This window comes from Schistocerca americana, chromosome 5, assembly GCF_021461395.2.
Source record: "Schistocerca americana isolate TAMUIC-IGC-003095 chromosome 5, iqSchAmer2.1, whole genome shotgun sequence".
Classification (NCBI taxonomy): domain Eukaryota; kingdom Metazoa; phylum Arthropoda; class Insecta; order Orthoptera; family Acrididae; genus Schistocerca; species Schistocerca americana.
In genome coordinates, this window is record NC_060123.1 from 366,547,444 (window position 1) to 366,573,577 (window position 26,134).

Here is a 26,134-nt window from a genome sequence, read left to right on the forward strand (position 1 = left end):
TCAGTAGTGCCACGAGACCATCCGGAGCTCGGTCTTCTTTCGACCGTGTATTCTCGTGAACGCCGCTGTCGGCAGTAGTGTAACCATTGTACACGGCTGCCAAGTCTTTCAGCGGTATTGCAGAAGGAGCAGCCACCGTATCGTAGCACTGTTACATGACCACGTTCAGACCGAGTGAGGTGTTGATAATGGAGCCTCTGTCGCCTTGACTAACATCAACTCACCACGTCCAATCTCAAACGTTAGAAACGCTCAGTACCTTTAAGGCTCTATTGAAAGCAAACCTGATTTGCAGCTTCATGGCGGCGCTTCTAGTGCCACTCTTCTGCTACTGGCTCGAAATTTGAATAGATATCTTTCAGATATAGAAACACGCCTATCAAGTTCATGTCGCACAACTCCTTGAAGTTGCTATTTTTTCCGTCAGTGTAAATTTGTACTAACTAGAGCAGTATTTCATACTGAAGTTAGTGGCTGCTGGAAGCCACTGATTCGCAGTTACGTAGCAAACGGCTCGTTAGCGGACCCATGTTTGCCGGAATGTTTTTGCTTCACGCGTCAGTTTTCGCTATTACAATACCCATAGTCGCACCGTGTCATATCGCTTTTAACGCGTCCATAACTCGTTTGATGCCCAGCACAGTTACCAGGAACAGTGAAAAGCAGAGCGCGGCCGCCTGCCGTCCCCTCCGTGTCCCTGGACCGCATGGAGCCCGTCCTCTGGCGTGTAACTGTACCGTACCCTACCGTACCGTACTCCGCTGTGTGAGACGCCGACTGTTGTCTAAGACGGCGACCTCGCCGTGGTTTGCTAGAGCGCGCTAACAGGCGCAGCGGCTCCTTGCTACCCCGCCTCCTACCTAGCACACCGGTTTCTCAACTAACCTGACCCCGACTCTTCTTCAGACCCACTGTCACAAACCGACACACGTACGTCTTACTTTGGCAGTGGGTTTCTATGTTCGTGCAGCTATCTGAAAATAGACTTGATAGTTAAAAAGAAAAAACTGTACGAGTCCAGATTGACAAAAGTTTGTTTCTTTCTCTCTCTTAAAATTAAAAAGGATAGAGTCATGTTCTTTAAACGAAATAGAACAAAATTAATCAGGTAATTTTTCTTTTTTGGAGGTGATGACTAGCCTCGTCGACGTGATCCGTTTGTGTTCTACAGCTTCGTAATGGTAATCTAGTTAATTTATATTTTATCAACAATTTTTAAAAGAAGGGGGTGCTAACAGGAGCGAATGTTACCGAATCACATGTTTAATGAATCACTGTTAGAGAATATCGACAGGAATTATGTACCGAAGAATGGAAAAATATTACACGTTAGGGAGGATAAGGTTGAGTTTCGAATCAATGCAGGACCGTGCAGGGTAATACTTACAAGGTAGGTTGGGGAAATACAAACCTACTTCACAGCGTTCGCAGATTTAGTGAAAGCTTTAGATAATGTTGACTGGAATACATTCTTGCTTCCAGGTTCTGAAGATAGTGATGATAAAACACAGGGGGTGAAAGGTTATCTACAATTTCGACTCTCATACCTGCTATCTGATTCCTATAAAAGAGCGTGAAAGGGAAACACTGAAGAGACGGGAGTAAACACCGTTGTTGCCTATCCCCAAAATTATTCAGTTTTGACATCGAGCAAGCAGTAAAGGAAACCAAGGAGAAATTCAAAAGCGGAATTAAAGTTCAGAAAGAATAAATAAAAACTTTGCGTAGCCATTTTCCGCAGCAGCCGTTAAAATCAGTTATTATTGGTTCTTTCGTCTTAGGCTTACTGCAATTAATTAAACAGAACACGAGATGCGTTTCGCTTTTGTTTACAAAGCATCTTCTGTGATCATTGGTGTTTCTCTGCCTCTTGTTTACGTATTCTCGAAATCACTGCTCCTTCCCTCTTTGTTACAGTGACTGATGTCGGAAGGAACTTTGTTACACGTGTAAACTTGGCAGTTTTTGCGTTTCTGCGCTTTTTATTACGCTGAAGTTCCGTTATGCGAAGTGTAAATAACGCAAATGCAGCGTAAGAAAGGGTGCGGACAGGCAAAAACTGCCGAGAGTATGTGTGTAGCGAAGTTCCTTCCGACATCAATCACTGCTAACAAAGAGGGAAGAAGCAGTGGTTTCGAGAAGATGTGAACAAGAGGCAGAAACAGAAATGACCACAGAAGAAGCTTTGTAAATAGAAGCGAAACGTGTCTCGTGTAAAATTCCGTTTAATTAATTGCACTAAGCTTAAGATGGAGAAACCAGTAATAACTGAAAAACTTGGTTTGTCAGTGACCCGTAATTCTGTCAGGAAGACTACAGGACTCGGACCAGCAGAAAAACGAAATGGATAGTGCATTTAAAGGAGGTTGTAAGATGAACATTAGCCAAAGTAGAACAAGGATGATGGAATATAGTTGAATTAAACGAGGGAATCTGAAGGAATTTTAAAGAATTGAGACACCAAAAGCAGTAGATGGATTTTGATATTGGCCAGCAGAAAACTGATAATGGCAGAAGTTGTGAGGATATGAAATTAGGCTCACTATAGACCGGGAAATATTTCTGAAAAAGAGCAATTTTTTAAACATATTTCTGAAGGTATTTGCCTGTACGGAAATGGAGAAGTCCACTGTAAACAGTTGAAAGAGGAAGAGAGTAGAAGCCTTTGAAGTGTCGTGCTCTAGAACCATATTGCACCTTGAATGGGTAGGTCAAACAAATGATGATGTACTGAACTGGAATGGGTTGCTTCAAATGGCTCTGAGCACTATGGGACTCAACATCTGAGGTCATCAGTCCCCTAGACGTTAGAACTACTTAAAACTGAGGACATCACACACATCCATGCCCGAGGCAGGATTCGAACCTGCGACCGTAGCGGTCACGCGGTTCTAGGCTGAAGCGCCTAGAACCGCTCGTCCACACCGGCCGGCCTGGAATGGGAAAAAAAGGACATTAATGCCACAGCCCCATTAAAAGAAGGGATCCCGTGCATCAAGGAACCGTCAGTGGAGGGTAGGACGAGGGAGGGTGGGGGGTGGGGGTGAAAGTTCTCGAGGGAGGCGAAGGGGTGTATGCAGTAAGCAGCTTCAGATAGATACAGGTGATAGCAGTGATGCAAAGATGGAGAGACACGCACAGGATGACTAGCGTCGAGAGTGGCATCCAACCAAACACCGGACTGAAGATCGCTAAAACCGCATATTTTCACACACACACACACACTGACTGTGTTTTGAGATTTGTGTGATGCTTCTCACAAGGTAAGTAATAAGCGTATATTTTCCCTAAGGAATATACGGATAACTCAAGAGAGTATATAATTACGCAGTTGCACACCGTCCCCCCCCCCCCCCTCCTCTCTCTCTCTCTCTCTCTCTCTCTCTCTCTCTCTCTCTCTCTCTCTCTCTCTCTCTCTGTACAGGAGTGGAAGAGGACAGGGAATGTCTGACAACTGATTGCATATATCTCGAGCCATGGTTGGTGCAGTGACTTGTAAAGCACATACGTAATTTTGATCAATGACATCTGATGTCGCATTGGAGAACGATCGTGCAGTAATAAACTTCTGTGGTCCACAGCTTGTGAGTTATAATGAGCGAATGTGAAAGATGTGCGCTGTACACCAACACAATCTCCTAACAGCCAGCGCGGGCTTGACCCTGAAGAGCTTCCGCCGAGGCGGCATCAGCTCCCTTGTGAGACAGGCAAAACATGGAGATAAGGCGGGCGGCAAGGCTGTTTACTGACGCCGTGCTCTCAGCACACTGACTGAAAACTCCAGTAGCGGCGAAAACGGCACAACTTGCAGCAAGAGAGCAAACAAGGCGACTCCAAGGTAGACAATAGTTTCTACGGCGCAAGAGGAGACTGTTCCAGCGGCTTAATTACTAATCTAACCTAAATTCGAGGATAACTTTTACGCTCTTCCTCAGAAGTTTTAACAATTGTATAATACAGAGAGCGCTTCATAACTGAAAGTAAAGCGTTCGCGCAGAACTCTTTTGTACTCGTGATTGCGACATTCTGTGAAGTAAACTGAACTTTTCGGTCTGATATTCGTCAGGATGACGACGTACGCAGATTTAAGATCAGAATGACTCACAGTTATCAGAAAAAGGTTAGAATTCATCGTTCAAAAAGGAGTCACTGGAGCACGGTGCCGTTTTCTCAGCAATGCACAAGAACAACGAGATGACTGCCATAAAGGCGACAGTTTTCACCTATTAGGGGCTGCTGTAGTTGTCCCACTGTTGATCGCTCTCAGCGAACAGTTTATTCACCCATTCAAATTTCCGTCTATCGTTAAAACTGTCCCGCAAAATTATTTTTATTTTTAAAAAACGATCTTTTACTCATTACATACAAATTTTATGAGCAAGTTTCACAAAAAAAAGTTAAGCATCGGACAAAAGAGTGTTTCTTGTGTAATAATGACTATGCCTGGTCTCTCTCCTAAGAGTCATGAGATGCGTTTTCCCTGGCGTTTCGGTAGATCTTTGCAATTTAGTTTTTGCATTGTGTAGCTGGAGTCGGCCCGAACAAATAGTGCTCGTCACGTCTTTCGTGCAATGCCTAGTGTCGGCCGAAAGCGTCTGTTTGTTCTCATTACAAATAAAATTATTTTTAAATCGAAATTTTACCTGTCCATTCGATAGAGCGCTCCTAAATTAGTCTAGTTTGATATTCGTTTTACTGGTGTGTGTTAACATGGACAGTAAAACACGAAGAATAAACAGCAACCCAGCAGCGATTCAGTAGGGCTGCATGTTTGGCGGTTGCAGTCAGCGCGGGCCAGGGCTGTGTTGCCACGGCTGCAGTACTGGCTGCTATTCCAGTTTTACTGTATATATCGATATAACAAATATAGCACTAAGTTAACCTGGAACCGCTCTATCGAATGGACACGTGAAATTCAGCTTTAAAACAGCCCTGGATCTACGATATTTCCGAACTGGGACAGAAACTTGCTGGTGACGCCCCCCCCTCCTCTAATCCCACTCGAGCATTTAGACAGGACGCAAAAAATTAAAAAAATCTATCTTTCAAACATATGTCCATTTTACAGCGCACATTTTTCTGATGAGTTTGACATAAAACACATGAAACTTCAAGGAAAAGTAAGACCTGTTATTTGGTCTCAAGTATGCCAAAGCGCATTGCCATGCCTTCTCACACAGAATTTTTGTACCGCACGTCACTGTATTTCGATCTGTAGAATTCAAACGTGTGTATTTTGTAATGGAAGCTATCAAACCTGTATTCAGGATAGTGGAAATTTTAAAATGTCCTGTGGTGTCTCTCTTACTCCCAGTCGGCCGGTTTGACATCCTAGCCTCCTTAAAAAAAAAAACTCACAAGTAATAATTGGGTTCGATTATTTGTGGCCGGGAAAGTAAGAACTCTTCAGAAAATTTGCACTCCTTATTGCCTATTAAGTAATAACTTTCTCCTTTGTATGACAAAGTTAAATATAGGAAACGTAAAACCAGGAAAGACCAGAGACAAACAAGACAGTACAGATATCTTCAACCCTTAGGTATCAGGATTCTTTTCTCTTCAATCTTGCTACAGCTTTACACTTCGTGCTTTCCTTCCTGCGAAAAAATATATTACCTCATCAAAGCTCGTCAAACATTTAGCTACATGAAAAATCAAAATGTCGTTGTAGAATACCGAAAAGGCGGTTCATTCGAAAGGTATCAAAGATGGCGTGGTTTCCGATTTTATCATGTCTATTTTGTCACTGTCTGCTAGATAAAACAAAATAGGCCTTCATAATATTGCAGCACTTTTAACACACGCCAAATAAGAGACGGTTTCGTCACAAATGATCATTTTTATCTACCTCTTTTTTTTTCATAAATAGCACGACGTAATATAATTCACGAAGTACCAACATCAAATGCCCGTTATGCCTATTACAAGCGGAAAGTTTTATGTTAGGAAATAGTTTCCCATTTCATTCATATGCTCCAATTTTTCAAGCGCCAGATCGAAAAGTAGTAGTAGTACAAAATTTTTATATAAATTTGAAATAGTCGTATTCTTCCATATAATTCGTGTGTTGTCCCAGTTTCTTACCTCGTCCTAACAAACAATCTTGTCATCACTGATTCTGTAACTATTCCTGCCACTGTCAAACCTTATTCCTCGATTAACTTCACTAGCCCTGCCAGAATCACTGGTTTAGTTATCCCGCATTTATTCTCCGGTGAGATGTTATTACGTGTCCGTACAACGCGTTTTCCGCGCTATCCCGAGAATAGAACTTAAGCGACTGCGAACCGGGGACTGTATAACTTGACCTTTCTTGTGCAGCAATCTGGAAAAAACTGTGTCAAAATTTCAATTTCTTCCAAATACTGAGAAGATAACATGTAATCTTTATTACTTTCTATTCTTGTTCGTCGTTTATTCCCACTCCGGTAGTCTGAATCTATGGATTTCTCTAATAATTATAACAACGCTTATCGTTCGCAAAACCAGTCAATCACATTAACAGCGATTGGCATTCACCCGTTCAGGTTTATTTGGCTCAGCTCGTATAGCCCCGTTAGCCTGCAGGAAATATTTTTATTTCTTGATGCGACGGGGATTCCACTGGCACAGACATTAGGTACACTATGCACGCATTCAAAAATCAACTTAAAATGTGTTCAAAAATCCACAGGGATGCATTTCAAAATCATATGAAAAATAGACAGACCATCGTGCGCTAGATGGTAGGTACTTTTTGAAACGAGATTTTTTTTTCTTCAAGAATATGAATTCATTTGTAATGGGAAACAAGGATGCTTTCCGTCGACTCTGGGCGTCGCAAAAGCCTACCGAAACACCAGAGAAAATACGCCTGACTCTTAGGGGTGTGTGTGTGTGTGTGTGTGTGTGTGTGTGTGTGTGTGTGTGTGTGTGTCCTTCACTTACACCAAAAATGTTACTATCGCACTTTACTATCCTAGCAAGTGTGTCCGGATTATTCCGTAACCTAATTTGACCTTTTCGCTTCCTTTTTCCACTGCGTTTTTATGCTGGTTATCTCTTTTACTCATAAACAAAGTATCTGCCTTTCCGCGCTCGTCCAAAATTCTGAGTTTACATCCTAAGTGTATTTTCCTGAAGTAAAAACAGCAGTGCATATAATTTCTAGCAAAGCCAGAATAATCTCGCTAGGAATTGCAATGAAACAATATTGTTCCTCATTCCGCTGTACTTGACTGTAAGCGCTACAGGATCTATAAAAAGTTGTTTCATCTGAAATATCCAGTGCAGCAGTATGCGAGGAATGAAACATTCACGGACAGCGGAGCGGCGAATTTATAACTCCACGCACGCACTACAAATTAACTTTTCAACTGCTTAATTATTGCAGTGTTTTTTTTTGCGTCTTTTTTTGTTGCCTCGATGCTGCTGAGAGCGGAGCCACAGAAAGCGCGGGCACGAAATCACATACCTAGTTCCCTGACAAAATAAGCGCCTTTTCAAAGCGTTGCGCAAATCGATTTCACTGATCAGAGTGAAAATTACAAAACTGCATTTCTGCTAATCTCCTTTTCTCAATGCCTCCATTTTATGCCGACTTTCAAACGTGAAAAAAAAAAATCCCAATCTATCGCCATTACTGTTGCCACAGAAACTGATCAGGTATTTCAGTAAAACGAACGGTCTGTGGCACAATGGAACAATCAAAATGAAAGTTACTGTTAAATTAAAACTGCTTCGTTCCAAAGTACCTCAGTAACATCGAGTAAGTTCGAATACTGATGAAACACAAATGGAATTGTTAATGTAATTGAAGTTTTCACAGCTGTTGTATCCTTGCTTGGAAACGATATTTTTTGGGGCGTTCCCTTGGTCTAAAGTTTAATTTCCTATTCCGGGTAACTTCTATGGGGGCTGGAGAGAGTGGTCTCTCGATTTTCCGAAGTTTACTGCTTCAAAAGGCAGATGCTTCGAACACGATACTGTTCAAGCTAGACGAAACAGATAATACCATTGTTCATAAAAGGTCAACTCACTTAGTTTTCAATGTGGTTTTACAGACTTCATAAAGCTTCAGCGACTTCTCGCTGCAACACCCTTGTAAATGGTGGTCAGCGTTCTCGAAATCTGTGTACTGGATGGATGAAGGATGGTTTTAGAAGGTAAATGCTTGCCGCAAGGGTCCTTGAGAACTGTGAGCTGTTCGGGAGTTTTCACCGCGGCGTCGGAAGTTTCCTGCCGCGCGTGCGCGTTATTCACGCTAAACTCGATCAGTCGACCACACACTGGTTATTTCGATAGTACGCGTTTGCTGGCTGATCTTATGTACAACAATCTCCCGTTGTGTTTGTTTCCATTTACGGTGAGTCGTCAGTTTTGGACAGAATTTTTTGATCGCTTACATTTGCATATCTTCTTCATGGAAAATGATTAAGCAACAGCAACCAAGGAAGATTCAGTGATATGAAAAAACTGCTTACAAGCAGCTTTCATCGCCGTTGAAGATTAATACAAAAATACACGTATGTGGATAAGTTAGCTGTTAAATTGCGTTAATTGTCGAGGACGATTAACAAATACCGCACTGTTATGAAGAAACTGATATCGGATGTAACATTTCATCAACGACTGCAGTATTTTTGACATTGGCATTAAGGTACTTGACCAAAATACAAATTTACATATACAAAAGAAATAAATACGACTGACACTCAGTAATGTCATTTCGGCGTAAATAGTTACAAATTAAAAAGAAAATTTATTGCTTTAACGACATTTATATTTAAAATGTTGTACTAAATCATCTTACTGTTATTACTCATTTGGTATATTTCTAATTTACGGAGAAGTCTGCTGTATATATCTCCTGCTGCTAGAGGTGATGCAGTAGGTAGTAAACCATGTATTAGACCGTGGGCAAAATCCTAATAAGAAATACTGCTGCCGCCACAGGAATCATAAAAATTGTAGCAGTTCAAAGACCAGTCTATGCATCGTACATTAGTTTTAATTCTCAATGGGAAATTGATGTAAAATCTCCTTGATTTGGAAATTTGTGGTAAGGTCTTATGGGACCAAACTGCTGAGGTCATCGGTCCCTAAGCTTACGCACTACTTAATCTAACTTTAACTTACGCTGAGGACAACACACACACACCCATACCCGAGGGAGGACTCGAACCTCGGACGGGGGGACCCACGCGGACCATGATAAGACGCCCTAGACTGCGCGGCTAAATCATCCTTGATGACGAGATCATTATAAAGTATGAACTGCGAATGAAGGTGGACATGTCCCATTTGAAGGAAGTATTTTGATCCCTATATTATCGTTAAGCTATTTTGGAAAAGCGCTTGTAGCCTAAATCTGCGTGACCAGACGGAGATCTAAGCCACATCATCCGCAATGAGAGTCCAATAACTTACTCAACGACTGAACGCTATCGTCCGTCGTGAAGACTAGTTACGGGAGTATTTACATAAAGTTACAACCAGTCCTTTACCCACCTTCTTTAGCGTATACACACGTGTACTGTGCTTTTAATTACATCATTTTCTGCGGGACGTCAAAGTCCAAAAGAGAAAAAGCGTTAACACGGCGTAGCTCATTAGCAGCAATTAAAATTTGTGGCTGTACTCCGCCTTCTAGGCTTGCAGCAGTGTTAAGTAGAGCCGCCGTGCAGTAGCGCAGTGACTTCAATGCCACTCTATAATCTTTCATCGGCTTCCTGACGTTACCCGACAGCGAGAGTTCAATGAGCGGACCGTTCTCATTAAAACCTGATCGACGCTCTGCGCCATGTATTTGCAGTTGCCTTATACCTGAGCAGCTCCGTGCTGCGTCTTTAGCTCTCGGACCTGCTGGCCTAGCGCTAGTGACGTTGATTGGACACTCAATTATGTGGACTACCTGAAAATGCAGTTTGTGAATTTCTCTTCTCGTTACCCTAATTTCTGTTACGTTCCTCTCATCAGAGGTGTGACGCTGCTGTGTACTACTTTGAGCTCACTGCGTACGTCGTGTACTTTAGTTTCCTACGCTTGTTCCCATGGTGCATCTGAAATACGGAAGTAAGAGTCAACGGATACCAGTTGAATTTTCAGCATCCGATTCTACATGCTCTGGAGTCGGTTGCTATGTCCTGTTGGGAGTTGACTATTTGTACTTTTTATACAAGGGAGCGATCAAACTGTTCCCGTTTGAGGGCTGTGCTACAGCCTGTACACAACGTAGCGCAACTCTGATGCAGATATATAAGCACTGATGTATAGGCAAGGGGCTAGTGTAACATTCGTATCTTTCCGACGTGCGTGAGGTAAAAGCGGAAACGTGAACTACGGCGACCTTATTACCAAATGTGTCCAGACAGGATCAAAGTGCTGTTTCCTTCCTTACCTGTCGAAGGATAAACATCGGCTGACATCCATCATACAATGAAGAATTTGATATGTTGTCGAAAACCAAAATTGTGGAATGGTGCGCCAAGTTCGGTGCTGGCCGCGACTCGACAAAAGATGTCGGTCGATCTCGGAGGTCAGCTAGAAGTTAACGCTGTCGCAAGTGGGAGACGCTCGAGCACGGGGCTGCACTGGGGCCACGGCGAGGCTGACCCCCACGCCAAGGGCGCAGGCACAGAGAGGGCGCAAAAGCTGTCCGAGAAAAATAAATAAATAGACGAAAAACTTAAAAGATGGTTTAAGAATTAACAGGGAGAGGCACGTCAGTCCTCTTGCCCCACGTGTTTCTAGCTTCTGCCTGTGAGAAAGACTTTCGACAGCCGGAGACTGTAAACGGACGCTGTTGTCGCAATGTCACTTCCTCCAGCTGTCATCCCAAGGAAATCACTACAGATGTACCGAACAGGCGTTGCATGGGTTGTGAGCTAACAATGCGCTTCGCTCGCACATTTGTCGCTTACACAGCTAGCTCGTGTTCAACAAGAGAGTTTTTGCTGCAATTTCGCTACGGCAATGTGGGATCTGAAAGGTTGGCGAATGGGTGCTAAATCAAATATGCTGCGTGACCGAATGCTTACGATTTTTGTCGATTTCTGCCAACCGAGGACTGGAGAGAATTCTGCTTCAAATGGTTAAAATGGCTCTGAGTACTATGGGACTTAACATCTGAGGTCATCAGTCCCCTAGAACTTAGAACTACTTAAACCTAACTAACCTAAGGACATCACACAAATCCATGCCCGAGGCAGGATTCGAACCTGCGACCGTAGCGGTCGAGCGGTTCCAGACTGAAGCGCCCGGAACCGCTCGGCCACACAGGCCGGCAGGAGTAAATAAAGTTTTATTTATTAGACATCATACTAAAGTAGATTTTGTTTTACTTTCAATTTTTTAAAGAAATTTTATACAATTTGTAATTGATTTAGAACAATGATACATATACGTAGTCATGTGCAATGTTTTGCATCTATTGTTCTTGTTGTTGTTACTGGTTTTACACAACTCTCTTTGCTATTATGTGCTGTGCAAGCCTCTTCGTCCCTGAATAACTACCGGAAGCTACATCCATTTGAACCTGCTTATTGTATTCAAGACCCAGCCTCTCTCTCTCTCTCTCTCTCTCTCTCTCTCTCTCTCTCTCTCTCTCGTTTTACACACTCTTCCCCCACCCCACACACACTTACTTCCATTATCAAACTGAAGAATTCCTTGGTGCCTCAGAATGTGTGTCCTACTAACCGTTCCATTAGCCAATGCTTTATTTTCGTTGCTGTTCATCTTGGTCTCTTTTTAAAGCGCTATCCAATCCGTTCCGAAGCTCTTCCAGAATTACAATGTTATCAGCAAATCTCCAGGTTGTTATTTCTTCTTTCTAAATTTCAATTCAGTTCCCAAATTTCTGTTTCATTGCCGTGACACACTGCACATTGACTGTAGTCCAGTCAACAAAGTCAAAACATTTCTCTACCTCTACAAATGATGTAAATGTAGGTTTCCCTTTCTTCAAGAATAAGTTGTAGGTTAAGTATTGCCTCGCGCGTTATTACATTTCTCCGGAAACCAAACTGACCTTTCCCTAAGGTCAGCCTATACCCACTTCTCCATTCTTCTGTAAATAATTCGTGTCAGTATTTTTTAATAGTAACTTACGGTCTTTAGTAGTATTCACATCTGTCAACACCTGCCTTCTGTGGAATTCCAATTATTACATTCTTCCTGAAGTCTGAGGGTTTTCCACCTGTATCACGTATCTTGCACTCTAGGTAGAATAATTTGGTCATGGCGCGCTATCCCAAGAACCTCAATAACTCCAATGGAATTTCATTTGCTATAGGGCCCTTGTTTCCATTTAGTTCTTTCATTGCTCTGCCAAATTCATCTCGCAAAACTGTATCTCCCATCTCACCTTCATCTACTCTCTCTCTTCCCTTTCTATGATACTGTCATCAAGTTCACTTCAATTGTACAGATCCTACAAATATTCTTCCCACCTTTCAGCTTGCCATTCTTTGCATACTATTGATTGTTGTCTCAGCTCTTGACGTTCATACAGTTGATTCTCTTTCCTCGAAACATCTCTTAAAATTCCTTATAGGCAGCCCTTATCTTTCCTCTAGCTAGGTAGGCTTCTGCAGCCTTACTTTTGATATTTACCCTGTTCTTATTTATGCAATCTGTTAATATCAGTTGCTAGACGTCTGTATTCACCGTCTCCTATTTCATTTACTGTATATTTGGATCCTCTCCTTTCATCAATTAAATTTATTATCTCCTACATTATCCAAGGATTCCTACCAGTAAATCGTTTGCTACCTTCAATATTTCATCTCTCAAAGCTCTCCATCGTTTCTGTTGTATCCCTTTCCCCAATTTCAGTCAAACGTTGTCTAACAATTCCACTGAAACTCTCAACAACCTCTGTTTGCCTCAGTTTATCTAGGTCCTATCTCCTTGACTTCGTATCTTTTTGCTATTCCTCAGTTCTAATCCGTAGTCCAAAACCAATAAATTAGACAAGAGTTCACATATTCCTTGGAAATGTCTTACAATTTAGAATCTAGTTTCTAAATTCCGGTGTTACCATTACACACAATCGGTCTGAAAACTTCCAGTTGTCTCAGAAGTCTTCCATGTACGAGGCGTGTTTTTTAAGTAAGTACCGTTTTGAAATTAAAAAAAGACGTGCTAAGATGTCTCAATAATTTTATTTTTACATGAAAGCCTGTACTTTAATCTACTTTTCTACATAATTTCCGTAAATAATGAGGCACTTGTCATAACGTTGTACCAGTTTTTGAATACCCTCCTCATAGAAGTCTGCCGCCTAACTTGTTAACCACTGCATCACCACTGTTTTGACTCTGTCATCGTCTTGAAGACGCTGACCGCCCAAGTGTTCCTTCAAGATGAAACATGGGTGGCCTACGTTACCCCAGAATCAACGCAACAGTCCATGCAATGGCGGCATTCAGATTCACCCAGAAAAGTTAAGTTTAAGCAAATAATTTCTGCCGGGAAAATTGTGAGCACAGTTTTTGGGACAGAAAAGGAGTATTGCTTGTGGAATTTCTGCCTCGTAATGAGACAATAAATGCAGCAGCTTACTGTAAGACACTGCGCAATCTGCGCCGTTCAGTTCAGAACAAAAGACGTGTCAAGATGAGCAAGGGCATCGTTTTGCTACAAGACAATGCCCGTCCGCATGTGGCGAATCAGACGAAAGATCTCATCACATCTTCTCGATGGGAAACAGCCCCGATCTTGCGCCCAGTGACTACCATCTGTTCGAGCACTTTCATATCCTTTAACCATCTGAATAGTTTGTTTTCTCATCATACATTGCATCACCGTATCCAAACTTGGATTGCTAACCTTATACATACCTGATCAGAAGTCATGTTCTTCCTGCTGCTGCACTTTTCTAATTGCCACTTCAAACTATTCTTTTCCCTTTTTAAGTTCTCCTACCTAACTACCCAAATAAGGGCTTTAAAGCGCCCATTCACAGCGCGACTGGTCAACCGACCCGCTTATAGCTGCGTCCGACTGTGTGTGTGGCCACTGGTGACTGCTTGGCAGACCCTACTTGGATGCACATAGGTTGTGGGCTGGCAGGTAGGGGTCTGGTGTAGCAGGTAAAGGATCGCCGGTCGAACCGACGGACCCGGACCATGGACCCGACCACGAGCCCATCGCCCACACACAAGCGAGCGCGTCGTGGCATACCTGCTCGCCGAGTATGTCGACAGACCGATCCTGCTGTGTGTGTGTGTGTGGGGGGGGGGGGGGGGGGGCCTGGAGAGTGGTGCAAAGGTCCTTGATGGACGGAGGGGGCAGTGGAGTGAGGTTCTGTGCAGTGGTGAGTCACCCTAAATGACGTGGCACTCGCGCGGCTGCGTCTGATCCTGGCGTATGCCCGAAGAAGTTGGGGTGGCGGCCTCGATCTCCACTTCGCGGTTTATACTCGGGTCATTAGGTATCATTGGAACAATGAAAAATTCTGATTAGAAACCACATAAAACAATAGCTTGAGTCCCACGCTATAGAAATAATTAAAAGGTGGATTTTTACTGTTTATCATACTGCCCCTGCCCACAAAACAAGGGAATTTCTTAGTGATTCCAAGAAAATGACATATTTTGCAAAAACAGACATAATGTCTTATGGGATAACAGCAATCAGTGATTTTATAATGTTACTTTAAATCCGTCTTGATTGCAAATTTTTTTATTATTCATATGACCGGTTTCGGTTCATTCAGAACCATCTTCAGATCTGATATTTAAGTTACAGGAGTAACCCGTCCAATTCAGCGACTTTCACATGCTACATGTGACGTAGCATGTGAAAGTCGCTGAATTGGACGGGTTACTCCTGTAACTTAAATATCAGATCTGAAGATGGTTCTGAATGAACCGAAACCGGTCATATGAATAATAAAAAAATTTGCAATCAAGACGGATTTAAAGTAACATTATAAAATGACATATATCTGCTGTATCGGGTGTGTATACGTCCCACAAATGAACCCCTAATTCTTTCACCAGTTATTCCTACTCATCTGTCTACTCAGTGTCTTCCTCGAATGAAGGGATTTTTTAAAAGTACCTCACCATTTACTCACCTTTTATGGACAACTTTTCAATGACTGTGAGAATTTGTGTGTAATCGTTAACGTGTCGTACTTTCACACAATACGAGGTCGGATAGCTTAATGCGCAGCGTGTTTGCTCGAGAGACAGGGAGGTGAACTAGACAATGATAGAATCTGTGCGAAAGGAACACAGGAAGGAGAAAGACAGTTGACCAGTAACACTGTCCGGTCTGAGTGTGGTCTTAGGTGGTTTTGTACGATCTTTTACGTAAATGACGGGCTGTTCCCCCGTCACTGCATTATAAAATGTGGTGTTAAACAAATCACGAGAATACACAGAAAAGAGTGTACACGGTTTACAGACAGATGTAGAAAGTACCGTTGCTTCTTGCTAAGGATTGAGACACGGGCTTATCATCTCGAAATAAATAAATGTGAGGTTTGAAACTTCCTGGCAGATTAAAACTGTGTGCCGGACCGAGACTCGAACTCAGGACCTTTGCCTTTCGCGGGCAAGTGCTCTACCAACTGAACTCCACAAGCACACAAGCACGACTCACGCCCCGTGAAAGAGAGGGAGGGAGAGAGAGAGAGAGAGAGAGAGAGAGAGAGAGAGAGAGAGAGAACTAAGAGCAGCGCGTTACGCCACTGAATCGCTCGGAGGAAAGAAACAATATTGCACTAGAAATAGCCTCCACCGAATATCGTAAGGCGGCTTGCGAGGTATAGATTTAGAAGTAGGCATAATTCAGTGTTTGTAGCAGCCCTGCCCGTCCCGTAATTAGTGAGTACGTAGTCACTTACCAGCCCGTAATGTGGACGTGTGGGTGTGAACACAGCATCGAGTGCTGCCGAATGTTGGGCCAGAGGCGGTGACAGGTGGCGCCGCGCTGGCACAACCTGTGCCCGTAGGCGGGCTTCATGGAGTCGCAGAGCAGAGCTTAGCCGGCGCTATGGGGGTCACGCCGGCCAACAGCCACGGTCCGCCTGACTCACGGAGAAACACCCGGCCACCCTCCCACCCACCACTCTACCTCTCGTTTACGGAGCCGGGAAGTTCACTCACATGCGGAGGGCACGGCGCGCCTCTCCGGGAGCTCTTGTGGACGGAAGTCTACCGGTATTACCGAAACAAAGGTTGCGAAGTGCAAATGAGCACAACCTGCGCTCGCATGGTGGTTGTGGGGCGACAAGACAACCCAAACAACGCCCTTCCTGTAGGCCATTACAAGTTCAGAAAAGAACAATCCTGTTGGACGAACATCCGCAACTATTATACAAAAGGTTGAAAATACCACTTCGGTTGTAAATTTCTTTTATTATCACTACCGGTTTCGGGCTTTCATAAGCCCATCCTCAGGTATAGCACTGAAAATAGCAAGAGGCGGGAGATAATTTTTACACGCCGCAGAAAAGGTATAAAAACATAAAATTTCATAAACGTTTCGATACCGCCGATCGGGATAGGTGATGTGGAACCTATGTCATTGCGAAAGTGACACCAGACAGTACGGTGAACGCACATTGGAAGCGTGTATTCGTCATCGCCATACTCGCATATCACCCGGCGTGATGGTATGGGGTGCCATTGCTTACACGTCTCGGTCACCTCTTGTTCGCATTGACGGCACTTTGAACAGTGGACGTTACATTTCAAATGTGTTACGACCCGTGGCTCTACCCTTCATTCGATCCCTGCGAAACCCTACATTTCAGCAGGATAATGCACGACCGCATGTTGCAGGTCCTGTACGGGCCTTTCTGGATACAGAAAATGTTCGACTGCTGCCCTGGCCAGCACATTCTCCAGATCTCTCACCAATTGAAAACGTCTGGTCAATGGTGGCCGAGCAACTGGCTCGTCACAATACGCCAGTCACTACTCTGGATGAACTGTGGTATCGTGCTGAAGCTGCATGGGCAGCTGTACCTGTACACGCCATCCAAGCTCTGTTTGCCTCAATTTCCAGGCGTATCAAGGCCGTTATTACGGCCAGAGATGGGTGTTCTGGGTACTGATTTCTCACGATCTATGCACCCAAATTGCGTGAAAATGTAATCACATGTCAGTTCTACTATAATATATTTGTCCAATGAATACCCGTTAATCATCTGCGTTTCTTCTTGGTGTATCAATTTTAATGACTAGTAGTGTATTATGCAAGTTTGGGGCTGGCCGCGGATAACCAAACCGGTTAAAGCGACCGCTTGCTTAAATTGGGGAAATCCAGGTTCGAGTACCAGTTGGACAGAAATTTTCATTGTCATTCCTTTATACAGCTGACGGTTGTTCGTATTCACAGCTGAGAATACAATTCATGCATTTCATAACGGCTGTAGTCGCCGCAGTGCCTGTTTCTTTGGACATGCATGCATGCATTAACAACACAGCCTCTGCAATATCGTAAATGTATTCACAGTTACGGTGATTACTTCTGAAATAATAAACTGTTTACTTGATTTTTCCCCTACGGTGTGGTTTTCAACTGACTGCCCCTCATAGCTGATAAATTTCGTATTTAAACAACGTAGGTATTCGAACTAAACGAAAAAGGAAAAAATGACCGATACAAGACTCGAACAATCCAGCGATTATCAATCTTTCTCCATCTCTATGTGCAGGGTGTCTCAAAACAAAATTTAGATTTGATGAGTCACAATAAAATAGAAGTTGAAGTCTATCGACAAAATCTTTATTTTTTATCGAAATATACAATTTAGTATTTTTACTTTTTAAAAATACTGTCATTTAAAAGCAATTCAACACGTCTAAGACACTCATTTAAACGATGAACAAAATTTTGCATGACGTCTCGGCATGTAGACACTGAATGATTTGCTCCAGAGAAGATGGATTATTGACATATTCTCATAAGAAAAACCAGTGAGGCTCAAATCTGGAGTGCGTGGGAACCAATTTATGCCACCTCTCCTGGAGATCCATTTGTAAGGGAAAATTTCGCGAATATGTAGTAGAGACGCATTGGACGTGTGTGCTGTGGCTCCCTCTGGATGAAACCATGTTCTTTGGTTGCATCAGGGAAATTTTTGTAGTTCAGGTACCAAAAAGTCATTTAACATCGTCACGTAAGGCTGCAAATTCTCTGTAACTACAGGACCATTCTTGTCCTCGAAAAAGTACGGGCCAGTTATTCCTCCAGCCGACACTGTAGCCCATACAGCAACTTCTGGCGAATGAGTGGCATTCTCATGCTTCTGTTTAGGATTCGTTGTGCTCTAGTATCGGCAACTGTTTTTATTGGCGTGATCATTCGGGTGAAAATGAGCCTCGTCAGAAAACAAGATATTTTTAAATGAAGGGCACTCAGTCACACCATTAACGAACTGCAGCCTATGTCTGGCATCGTGAGGTTTTAATTATTGCACCAACCGGACACATGTTCGTAGGACCAGTTTTCCTCATTTTCCAGTCAGGAAATCGTTCCTACAGTTTGTCGGTTTTATTAATGTTGCACTGTATAGTCTACTGCGAAAAATGGCCACTCCGAACTTGTTACAGTTGTATGCTGCTTGTTTCTTCACTGCCTACCTTGTCTTCTAGCGCAGGTTGAAAGTGAACAGGAAAATAATTCTTGTTGTTGTGTTGGACGAAAGACGGTTAGAAGTTCAATGAACAAATAAAATACGAAATAAAGACATAGAACAGGTGGAGAATGTATCTGCTGAAAATTCTGGAACACTTCAGTGGGACCCATACTTGACGATCCGGAAAAAGTTAACTTAGTACTCCGCCGACCGGTGTGGCCGTGCGGTTCTAGGCGCTTCAGGCTAGAACCGCGTGACCGCTACGGTCGCAGGTTCGAATACCGCCTCGGGCATGGATGTGTGTGTTGTCCTTAGGTTAGTTAGGTTTAAGTAGTTCTAAGTTCTAGGGGACTGATGAGCACAGATGTTAAGTCTCATAGTGCTCAGAGCCATTTGAACCATTTAACTTAGTACTCCGAGGAGCACTATAGGAGGGGGAAAACGTAATGGGCAACACAAGGATTCACTTATCTAACACCAGCTACCGCTCACTTCGCGTTTCACGGCTGTATGGAAATGAATAATTGAACATAAGGTGGCAAGAGGTGACAGAGTTCCTGATTTCAGATGTTTTTATTTTATTTTATTTTTATTTTTCTTAAATTATATAAGTTCTTCCGGCACTGCGCAGTGCAGTGGCTTATGAGCCAGATTTTACCGGTTTTTCTACTGCTGTCTCAAAATTTTACATCGTTGAATTGCAAGTAGCATTTTCCGCTTTCCGTATTTCATTTTTGTTGTCACAGATGGGGTATATTAGGGAAGTTGTGTTCATCTGCAAATTAATTTTTAAATGATATCATCAATAGTTAGAAGTGTCCGGTCAATGTTTTATGTAACCGATGATAGTTGTAAATTATTATTAAAATTATGCTTTAATTTTTGTCTTTGTAAAATGTAACTGTTATATTGTGCGTGCTGAAACAATTTCTGTTTTTCCAGGTAAGCTTCTCGACTATGCCGATCGTTGCAGCAAGAGCCTTACAGATTGGTAAGCATGTGTCAGCTCTGTTATCTATACTACTTTGTGCCTGCCAAGCCAACTGCCTTCCTGAAGCACTATTGTCCAGTGCAAGGCTTTAAAGATTTTGTTAGTTTGTGCATTGTCGATTAACACGAAAGTAACATTTATTCTTATTGTTTTGTGCTATTATTTGCCACGTCGTCAAACAGTCCGAAAGTGATGTTTGGATATAACAACTTGTTCTTCTCTCCTGCTTTTTGTGCGGTGTATCGGTCTCTCTTTAATAAATTAACAACTTTTCTATTGTCCTCGAGGTTGGAGAACATATTGTAACGAAGAAGAAATACAAAGGCTGTCACGAGAGACCCATAGACGACGTGAATAGTCTGGATTCCACTCTCCGTTACCAAAATATCTAACGCTTTTAGTGTCTACGGAAAGATGAGGTTGGAAATTGTGAACTCAAGAAACTGGAAGCTGTTTATATCTTTCTTAAACCATGACACCGTCTCTCACACCATTAACTCTCCACTTCAAGTGGTACACATTTTTCGGTATCTTACAATATGAATGGTAACACTCACATTCCGTTACATTCATAGGAATTATTTGGACATTCTTCAAACCCTCATTGTGAGTTTTTAGATGTTTCCCTGTTTTTAGGCTTTTGACCAACATCAATCACTCCTACTGCGACATACGAAAATGTATTTCAACAGTATTTGTGTTTAACAGAAATTTCTGTTGTGGTTTGCAAGATGTCAGAAATTGCTCTTTTACTTTAGGCTAAGTAACATATACTTTTATAGACAATACAAATTTGTATTTTTCCTAAAAGAGCAAGGTACGATAGCACTGTATATAAAGAATAGGTCCATATTAACAACTGACTGTAGCTGAAAGACGTGCCTATAAAAAAAACTCGTCGATATAAGTGTCAGCACCTGTCTCTATACTAAAGCTACGATACTTCGTCTGAGTTTCTACGTAATTAAATTATACTTTTTTGCTTGGTTTTTGACGCTGCAGATCAGTTATACTAGTGCCAATGCAACATTTTAGTCAGTTCGTTTTAGAGCCATTTTGTCCCTGTAATAAACTGGAATAGAAGAGACACATTTAGGTTGACACGCTAGCCCGAAGTACGTCAGACAGGTTCTCACTGGTCGACTAAAATCTTCTCGAATCATTCACGGGACGGTGAAACGTCTTGCAGTTCGTTCACATTTCTCACGACTCTCTGAGAGTGATTTCTACTAATAATCAGACATGGCCCTACCATTCGGCTTTTTTTTTTTGGGTGGGGGGGGGGGGGGGGAGGGAGGGAGGTGAAGGTGCCACTGTTGAGACCGTTTCTGTGCAGCAAAACACTCGGAACGTTGCAAGTGTACTACGTGGGGGAGTTGGAAAAAAAGTTTCCCCTGTCGACTGTGGTCAGAGTAGTGTGTGACAGGAAAAAAAAAGAAAATGAGACATTAAAGATAAGGGACATCTTTATTTTCTACATAATTTCCAAGTACATTGCTACATTTGTCATACCGCTTTATAAGCTTCAAAAAACCTTCCAGGAAAAAATCAAGTCCGCAGCTCGTGGTCGTGCGGTAGCGTTCTCGCTTCCTGCGGCCTGGTTCCCGGGTTCGATTCCCGGCGGGGTCAGGGATTTTCTCTGCCTCGTTATGACTGGGTGTTGTGTGATGTCCTTAGGTTAGTTAGGTTTAAGTAGTTCTAAGTTCTAGGGGACTGATGACCATAGATGTTAAGTCCCATAGTGCTCAGAGCCATTTGAACCATTTTTTTGAAAAAATCAAGGCGTTGCGTACGGAAGAAGCGTTGAATGGCTTGTTTGACGTCAGCATTGCTGCCAAAGAGCCTTCCGGCGAGAGTTTTCTTCAAAGCAGGCAACAGATGGAAGTCACTGGGTGCGAGAACCAGACTGTAAGGCGGATGGTGTAGGAGCTCCCAACCAAGAGTTGCAACATGGTTTTGCGTTGCCGTCGCCCTGTGTGGTCTGGCATTGTCATCCAACAGCAGAACGCCAGATCTGAGAAGGCCAGGCCGCTTTTTTCGAATCACTTCTTTCAGTTTCGACAGAGTGGCACAGTACCGCGCAGCACTGATGGTTGCATCCTCCAGAAAGTCCAGCAGCAAAACTCCTTTGCCGTCCCAGAAAATGGTGAGCAGCACTTTACCTGCAGACGGAGTGCTTTTGGACAGGTGATGACGGATGTTTCCACTCCATGGATGCGGCCTTCGGTTCGGGCATGTAATGGTGGACCCACGTATCATCCCCCGTCACAATCCGAAACAGGTCATTGCCAGATTCATGGTAACGCACGAGCTGTTCCAGGCTGGACGCCATCCTTTGTTCCATGTGTCAGGGTCAGTTGGCGGGGCACCCATCGTGCTGACGCCTTCCTGTATCGATGAATGTCGTGGATGATCTTCTGAGCTCGCTCATGTCCGATTCCAAGTTCTGCCGCTACTCCATCAATTGTGATACTCTGGTTCGCTTTAATAATGTCATCCACCTTCCTGACATTTGCACTACAGTGGCCGGGCGCGTCCGTCCAGGTCTCGATATGTCGTGCACTTGCTGACGTCCATCACTGAATTACTGGCACCATCTCCGCACCATTTGCCTCAACATCACACCTGACCTATACACCTCAGACAAGGCGGTTATGAATTTCTGTGCCTGATACTCCACGTGCCCATTCATAGCGGATAGCAGCTCTCACTTCCGCTTTTGACCACGACTCCAAAACGCACCTTCCCTCCAGAGCTCCGGGAAAAGACTGAGCGGCTGGCCTCCGCTTTGCGCAGGCCCGCGGTCGACCTCTACCCAACACCGACTCAAAGGAAGGCCTCGGCGCTTGTTGGTGACGTCACGTCAGCTAGGCACGGCGAACGCCGGGTCTGTTGCAGGCATACTCATAATATTGGTGTGTCCCTCTCTGACACAGGTAAATTTGAAACTATTGGCGGTAGTTGGCCAACACACATTGTTCTGAGAGATTTCTGCAATCAATTAATTGTGCAATTCATTACACTTCTTAACAAATAGTGTACTCCTGAACTTAAATTTCCACCTGTTTTAAGGATTGACATACAAAAACAACTTCATGGCCCAGCAGCAACAGAATTCGTGCTTCTTTACCTTATTTGTAAATCTGAGGAAGTTACGTTTGTACAGGGTTGCTTGTTAGGTATCATGGTTGACTATGGGGTGAGGAGCACTGAATGTTAATGAAATATCTTGCGATTATACACGTTGGGGGAGGGGATGGGGGACAGAAGAAGAGGCAAAAGCGAGATACTTGTTTTGCCACGTCAAATTTTTTTGTATTATAAAGTTTCTCCTTTCAGTTTCAAGAGGAGTATATTTATCTTTTCTAATGTGAATGTTTAAAAAAGTTTGAGCTTAGCAGTATTTTCGATGTATGAAGCTATTTTGTTTCTTGTTTAGAATTCCTTTCGTTGAAAACGACTGTAATCTAATGACTGGCAACAGTTGGACATTTACACATGTAAATTAATTCACATTTCCAGTGACGATGTCAAACGAAAATAAATAAATAAATAAAAGAAACGAGTTCATTGTAAGGGCGTTGGGGTAAGTTTCGATAGCAAAATGGATCAAGTAAATATAGTTTCTTGAATGTAAAATTTCCGAAGCTTGCAATGCGGCAAAGAATCTTCTCATATTGATCTACGTTTGTTTCTACAGGATTCAGTAATACAGAACTATGATCTTCATTTGTAGCTTTACGATAGTAAGAAAATCTTTCATCTAAATAAAACTGCAGAATCCAAAACAATACCAAACAGTTTGTCCAAAATAAGAGATTTATAGTGATAAGCACGCCCAGGCGTTTCTGCCTGCAACAGACCTGGCGTTCGCCGTACCTAGCTGACGTGACGTCACCAACAAGCACCGAGGCCTTCCTGTGAGTCGGTGTTGCCTCTACCCAGTGGTGTATCGGTGTCCTGCACGTGCGCGATCACCTGCCGTGTCGTCTTTCGCCCATACCAAACAACTCTGCCCACAGTCGACAGCGGAAACTTATTTTCCAACTCTCCCTTCGTAGACGGATTCTAGCCAAGTAGAGACGCTTTTGTTTCTGGAACTATTCATCTGTAGCAGAAATTCGAAAGCTTAAAGTGCGCATGTGTCCTAACGTAACTTTAACATCTTCTCTACGCGAAAGTAGCTGAGTAAATGTCAAATATGGACCGAGAAAAATTGCGGCGACAAAAACTTGTACGTCTCGAACGCGTCGTTGTCTCACAATGAAGTTCAACTCGAGCTTTATCATTGCAAGCAGTTGCTAACGCAGGAGCAGAACGTTCATTGTTTATAAATTCGTTTTTAGTTAACTTACTAGCGTTAGAGATGTTTAGAGAGGCGTGGATTGCTTCAGAGTTTATCTACAGCTTCTTTTTTCTGTTTTTTTCCTTCTTCTTCAGTTGGCAAGGGCAAGTAACCTCTCCGCAAAACTTAGGGTCTCCACTCAGTTGTAAACAACAGTGTCACCTAATGAGCAGCCAGAGAAATTATTCTAAGGTTGAATTTCGTAGTTCCTGCTCTAATAAAATGATAAATGAAAATGCAACAGCAGTAACAGAGACACGCCACTGCAAAATAAAATTTTTCTATTACAGATTCTAAATGCCATGTCAAACTTTTCGCCAAATGTGTTATGCTCAGAGGGATGTCAGAAAATGATATCGTGCAAGCTGGCTGTATAATCGTTACATTGCATTTGGACAATAACGCAACTTTTACGTTGCTTAAGGACCTACTAATGAACATATCCACGAATATGTTGGAATAAAAACAAATAAGCTTGCCTAAGGGAATGACTCCCTTTCCATCCGTATACTGCCATACCGGATTTTTCATACGAATCACTACCCTATCTGAAGCTGAACGCTCTAAACGACCTAAATGTGAATAACAGCTTTCCACAAGTGTCTCGTGACGTAATTTTCTTGTGCTGTGCCCTGAAGTACTGTTTTCTGCTATAGCTTAGGAGAGTATTATCCTATAAAATATAATACCTGCTTGTCCGTTTGCAATTCATAGCTAATGACGCCATTCGTAAAAGGGAATTTGCCTGTTTCGCTGAAGGGAAGGAAGGAAACAAAGAAAGAAAAATAATTATGGTTTGACGTCCCGTCGACAACAATGTCACTAGAGACTGAGTACAAGCGCGGATTAGGGAAGGATAGGGGAGGTAACCGGCCACGCCATTTTAAAATGAAACCATCCTTGCCTTTGTCCGGAGCGATTTAAAGAAATCCCGGAAAACCTAAATCTGGATGACTGGACGGGGATTTGAACAGTCGTCCTCTCGAGGGCGAGTCCTTGGTTAAACAAACTTTGCTGTGAATATATAATTCTATAATTCACTGTTACATGGTACGTGCTGCAGTCGGTGATGGGAGCACTGTACGAAAGGGGGAAATTGATGAAGGTATTTGGACACTTACAGTAAACATAGTCTACAGTTTAATGGAACTGACCTCATGTCACTAAGGCCACCGACAAAGTTTCAGAGGTCGTTCAGGGATATTTTCTGTTTTGGTACAAGGAACGTGTGGTCTCTGATTGCTCGTTACAGCGTGATAATGTAATATTGATTTATTCAGTTTGTTAGCATAACTGCCTTTGATTTTGTGAAAATATCTTCACAAATGTGAAATGTATGTAATTTGCAACCACTAAAACGTTCAACACGAAACAGAGACTAATGTAACAACGCTCAGATGTGGTGAGCTTGCGTTCGTCGTGGGAACAGCTCAGCTTAGTGTCCTCGTGCTGTCACTGTGCTGTTCTCACATTATGTTCAGAGAAGTCATATACGAGCAGCATATCGGCTATCCATACTGCTGTATAGTACTACTAACATACAACCAACACTGCCGGAAAAATACACTCCTGGAAATGGAAAAAAGAACACATTGACACCGGTGTGTCAGACCCACCATACTTGCTCCGGGCACTGCGAGAGGGCTGTACAAGCAATGATCACACGCACGGCACAGCGGACACACCAGGAACCGCGGTGTTGGCCGTCGAATGGCGCTAGCTGCGCAGCATTTGTGCACCGCCGCCGTCAGTGTCAGCCAGTTTGCCGTGGCATACGGAGCTCCATCGCAGTCTTTTACACTGGTAGCATGCCGCGACAGCGTGGACGTGAACCGTATGTGCAGTTGACGGACTTTGAGCGAGGGCGTATAGTGGGCATGCGGGAGGCCGGGTGGACGTACCGCCGAATTGCTCAACACGTGGGGCGTGAGGTCTCCACAGTACATCGATGTTGTCGCCAGTGGTCGGCGGAAGGTGCACGTGCCCGTCGACCTGGGACCGGACCGCAGCGACGCACGGATGCACGCCAAGACCGTAGGATCCTACGCAGTGCCGTAGGGGACCGCACCGCCACTTCCCAGCAAATTAGGGACACTGTTGCTCCTGGGGTATCGGCGAGGACCACTCGCAACCGTCTCCATGAAGCTGGGCTACGGTCCCGCACACCGTTAGGCCGTCTTCCGCTCACGCCCCAACATCGTGCAGCCCGCCTCCAGTG

At 43.3% G+C, this 26,134-nt stretch overlaps 1 protein-coding gene across 2 annotated transcripts in view; it reads left to right on the forward strand.

Annotated features, from left to right (window-relative positions):
* The window catches only part of LOC124615461 (ral guanine nucleotide dissociation stimulator-like 1), a 558,067-nt gene that overhangs the window by 184,070 nt on the left and 347,863 nt on the right, over window positions 1–26,134 (forward strand). The window lies entirely within an intron of this gene.